The sequence below is a fragment of the Chelonia mydas genome, chromosome 4 (genome assembly GCF_015237465.2).
Source record: "Chelonia mydas isolate rCheMyd1 chromosome 4, rCheMyd1.pri.v2, whole genome shotgun sequence".
In the NCBI taxonomy this organism is placed as follows: Eukaryota; Metazoa; Chordata; order Testudines; family Cheloniidae; genus Chelonia; species Chelonia mydas.
In genome coordinates, this window is record NC_057852.1 from 82,024,448 (window position 1) to 82,029,843 (window position 5,396).

At 42.3% G+C, this 5,396-nt stretch overlaps 1 long non-coding RNA gene across 1 annotated transcript; it reads left to right on the forward strand.

Annotated features, from left to right (window-relative positions):
- The first annotated feature begins 1,115 nt into the window (after positions 1–1,115).
- On the forward strand, positions 1,116–3,594 carry LOC122465737. The gene is made up of 2 exons (XR_006290762.1): positions 1,116–1,436; positions 3,139–3,594. It is a non-coding gene; the product is annotated as an uncharacterized LOC122465737 (long non-coding RNA).
- Positions 3,595–5,396: the final 1,802 nt, after the last annotated feature.

Consider the following 5,396-nt stretch of genomic DNA (forward strand, 5'->3'; position numbering starts at 1 on the left):
AATAAATCCTAGGTGGCCACCTAAATCTGAGTACAATGTGTCAGAACAGACACACTGCAATTTGGCTTCTAATTGTTTCCTACATTTTATTTCCTACATTTTATTTAGTGCTGCTTTTATAAGAGACTTGTCGTGCAAACAGCTAGTTGTCACACCTTCAAGAGGACATCTGTTTGGCTTCATATGGACTTTTATTTCCCAGTGTCCAATTAATTGCCTCATTATCTTTTGACTGCCTAACCACTAAATGGTCCTGATGGTTATATTATTCTTATCATAAATGTTTTGTTTCTCTCAGCTTTTAAAATATGTTGCTTTCTAATTTTGTTCAAAGTATCCTGATTGGTACAGAACAATGCTGTATATCATTGTTCATTGGATGACAGATTTTTCATCTTCACCCATTTGATACCAAGTCACCAACTCCAAGGAGCCTTTTGAATTATCCTTCTAAATGTTGCACTACCACCCCCGGCCCCGCCCCCAGCTCTTCCATGCAGCTGACAGCACGGGGCACTGGCTCCTGGGAGCAGCAGCCCCACGTTCTGCTCCTTTCACCGCTGAGGTTCCTGGGAGAACCCTGCGGTTCAGTGGATGCTGTTTTCTATCTGTGGATAGCCGCATGCGCGGGTATAAATTTATATCCACACAGGGCTCTAGTCATGGAACATTTTTTGTGAGGTGGGGCAGGGTGGAGGGCTCACTACTGTACCGGTAAGAGTTAAAATCTACTTGCACCATGTGCCTAACTAGGTGATGACAGTGCTGGTCATAAGGTCAGCATGTGCCACTTGCAAGGCATGCATTATTGGGTATACAACTCTCCCATTGGGCAACACAGGGTTAATGAGCTATTGTGGGCTCAATCAGCCCCGCCCCACCACACCTATAAGATGTCAGACTTGTGGGGAGGAGCTTAAAAAGGGAAAACATAGTAGGGTTGGTGGTAGACCAGATAGGAGAGCAGACCTCCAGTCTTCAGCTCCTGGAGAGAAGGGTGGGTAGGCTGGCTGGCTGAAGGCAGGAACTCTTAAGATGACTGCTGCCTGACAGCCCCTCCCTGAAGGGAGGGAGGGTGGGCCTGATGGTAGGATTGCCAGGTGCCAGATTTTCAACCAGAAAGTCCAGTCAAAAGACATCTGTCTAGTGTCCAGTCAGAAGTACTGACCGGACACCAAAAGTCTGGTTACCACCTGTAAGGGTGCCGGAACAAGGGGGGGGAGCTGCCTGCAAACTCCACCATCAGCCTGGCCCCTGCCAGCCTGGCCGGGAGCGTGGGGACTGAGAAGGGCCAGAGCGGAGGACAGAGCAGTGCATGGGGAGGGCGCTGGGTTATCAACCCGTGCCAGCCCCTTTTCAGCCAGGGCGTCTCCTACCTGCATCTTGTGGGCAGGTAGGCTCCACATCAGTTCTCAGCCTGGCTCTGCAGCCAGCAGGTGAGTCCCGGGGGAAGTGGGCGCGAGTGAGCGACAAGGGCAGGGGGCCTGGAGTGTCCAGTTTTAAGAAATTGGAAAGTTGGCAATCCTACCTGATGGTGATTCACCTTTGATGGGAGTACTTCTCCATATTAGCCTGTGAAGCTAGCTGAGGCCAAAGCGTAACTGAAGCCCACTGAAGAAAGAGAGCCTTAGCACACCTGTGGGACAATTCCTTTGTATTCAATGACAACCCTGGACTATCTGGGGCTCAAGTGGAGGGCTGAGCCTCTTATGACTGCACCAGAATGATGGAATGCCTGCAGACTGCTGAGCAGAGTCCTGTGTGAATGCAAAGGCCCAGCCCAGGGCCGAGGGGGGTGCCCTGGGGAAGGAATTTGGTATAACATATGAATATATATGAATTTAGCTGTGACCGATAGCCAACACTGTGCAGGCAGATATTTCTGACATAGTGCAAAGGGTAAATCAGAAAGAAAGCATGCTTTTTATGGTGTTTTTAAGACCCTGACCCAAAGCCCACTAAAGACAGTGGGAGTCTTTCCACTAACTTTGGTGGCCTTTGAATCAAGCACAATATGACCACTTCTCATGATACCAACCATTATTTGCAGAACAATAAAGAGTTAGTTCTTAACATATATTAGGATCTGTCTACACTATCACTTTTGCCAGTAAAACTTTTGTCGGTCAGGGGTGTGAAAAAAAACACACTCCTCTTGACTGACATAAGTTTCACCAACAAAAGCGCTAAGTGTGAACAGTGTTATGTTCGTGGGAGATGCTCTCCTGCTGACGCAGCTACCACCACTGTTGGGGGTGGTTTAATTATGCTGGCAGGAGAGCTCTCTTTCCCTCTGGCATCGAGTGGCTACACAGGAGATCTTACAGTGGTGCAGCTGTAATGTAGACATAGCCTCAGCCCATGCACTGTACAAAAAAACAAAATGAGAACATATTTAAGAAATTAACAGCAGCCTCTATAATTTGTTGTTCCCCCAGCATAGGACAGGTCTCTAAACAAACAAAAAAACTGAAAATCAAACCAACCACCATGAAGTAGGACTAATGATATCATAATTCAGAATATGGCTCTCATAGCTTACAAGGGATGGATTCCGAATTGTATGGACAAACCAAAAGTGCCTGCTACTGCAGCTTTCTTTCTCTGATTCTTTTCCTCCTATAAAGTCCTTCCATAAATGTCATTCTTACGAAAACAAAATGTGGTGCCATTTAATGGCCTTCCATTATAATAATTCAGTAAAACAGTTCTCATAACACTTTTGTAACCCTTAAATGAAAAGTGAGGTTAATTTATGCATTTAAAGATCATCATTTGTATTGCAGTAGCGCTTAGAGACCTTGTAACATTAAGCTAGAAAGGGTTAAGTAACTTCCAGGCTAAATGACCCAAATGCAACCTTTAAAGACATATTAGGAATGTATGTAAATGATAATTAGGGCTATTCCTTATAAATAGCTAACATAGCCATGTTAAATAGACTCCAGCTTTGAAATGAAAACCTGTATTGTTAGAGAATTAGAGGTAATACTAATTGTATGTGTTTACTTATATGTTGTTAGCTGTTAACCATGTAAATGGTTCCTGTCTGTTACTATATTCTATTGATTCAGTGACCAAAAGGGAATATTAACATTTAGATGTAATAATGTCATTGTCTGTCTGTATTTCTCTTAGACAGTTTACTACAAACTTCAATCAACTGCTTAATGGCTAATTACCTTATGCTGGTGAATGTAACTAGTAACCTATGTATATATAAGAAATAGGTGATTCAACTTCAAAACCACAATGCTTCACCCAAGGAACACCTGCTGTCAAGAGGATGTCAATAGCCTGCTAGAGAACTATAAAAAGGACTCTTGGGCCCTGCTCCTGTTGTCTCAGATCTGCTTAAGCTTCATCAGGGGAAGTTTGAGTCACAAGACTGAGGTCTCCAGTTCCATTCTGGATTGCCCTGATATTGGTCATTGGACTATAACCTGATGAACTGATTCTGAAAAGGACTCTTTGCAACTTCAAAGCTCACCATCTCTACTATGCAAATGACCTAAGAACTTTTATTCATATCTGTATGTATAATCTTTTAACCATTCTCTCCTCCTTTTTAGTAAATCTTAGTTCACTTAATAAGAATTGGCTGTAAGTGTGTATTTGAGTGAGATTGGAGATATTCATTAACCTGGTGGGTAATGTGTCTGATGCTTTGGGACTGGTAGAACTTTTTATATGATCAAGTTTTTCAGTAATCCTCATCATATTTGACTTGGCTGTCTGGGTGGGAGCCAAGGCTGTGTTGCCTTAAGGGAACTGTGTTTTTGGCTTCTGGATAAACAGTAAGGTATTGTAGAAGCTGTTTTGTTGCTGGCTTGGTGAATCTAAGTATTAGAAATAACCACCACTTTTGCGCATTGTCTGCTCCATTCTTTCCAGTTTGCCCTAATTGAGCAATCTCAGCGTGGCCCCCTTGGCACCCTGGTCACAGACCTTAATAAAGATCAGGGCTTCATGGTGTTGGATCTTGCATGTACGTATAGTAAGGAACAGTATTTGCTGGGAACATTTTACATTTATTTTCTCCAACCTTTAGATTGGCTTTTCTGTATAGATTGTATCTCCCCCATTTTAGAGGAGGTGATCTGATGCACAGAGAGATTAAGCAATTTGCCCAAGGTCACAGAATCCGAATAAGTGATGACTTCTATTTGTCATTGAAATAATATTCTTATCCTTCACCTATGAAAACAACAAATATACTGTAAAATACTTTACTATTGAAGTGATTTTTTCAAAGCATATACAAATAGAATATTATTTCCCTGCATAGTTCAATAAATATCTGAATATGAAGAGAAGGAACAGTTCTAATCTAGAGAAAAGATACAGAACAATGAAGTTGTCATGGAATAGATGGAGTATGCACCACTATATACTGTGCATGTATATGTCAACCTACATTCATGGGAGAACGTCATGACTGATTATTCAGAGGCTGGAAACATTAAGCAAGTCTCTCTGGATTCTAGGTGGTCTTTGGGAGGCAGAAACTTCATCCAATAGACAAAGCATGGAAAGGGGCCAAAGGGTTTGACATGGTTTGAGACTTCTATAATAAAAGAGCTGGGGTTTGCTCGTGGAGTTTATTAAACCATTTATTTATGAAACCATTGGATCTGCAATTCCAATCCACTGGCCATCCCACCACTCCCATTACAAACAGCAGGGGCACGTGAGCCACAGAGGTTACACAGCAGTAGACTATAGTCGGGATTGCTGCAAAGTGGCTTTGTTGCTGCTCTCACATTCTTCCCCTGGCTCCTTTGGAACTTCTTGGCATATAGCTTGTGTTGGTATTAGAGTTTGGGATTGAAGAACCATTAAAATTTGCTCTAAGCGGAGTGAGAGGTAGAGCAGAATCCTAAATTCTCTCTCCAGAGAGAGACTCATTTGAAATACCAATATACCAAAGCAAACAAACCTATAATAAATGATTAAAATGCCATGAGCAGAACTCTGAGCTGCAAATCATCCTATAGAATAGTATTTCTGACTTACTGTTCCTGCAAAATATCTCAGTTGTTGCTCTGACTGAGGAAAGGTTTTAATTCTAAAAGAAACTTCTAGATCAATTAGAGCTTGTAATGAGGCCAGCAAAAATGGGTACTAAATACCGTAGAAGACACTCACTATGTGTCCTTTTCTCCACCATCACCATCAGAATCTCCTGGAGTTCGTCTGATCACATATTTGATTTTTGGGACTACGCCACATCAGGAAAGTTCTCCTTTGTGCTTGACAGATTCCAATATAATTTATACATAGCTGATACACAGGAACATCATGCCTAAACTGCCAGGTAATTTTTATTTTAAAACTCCCTGACTGATTAGAGGATGAGCACAGAGCCTAATTGAGAGGAATCTCAGCTTTGTATC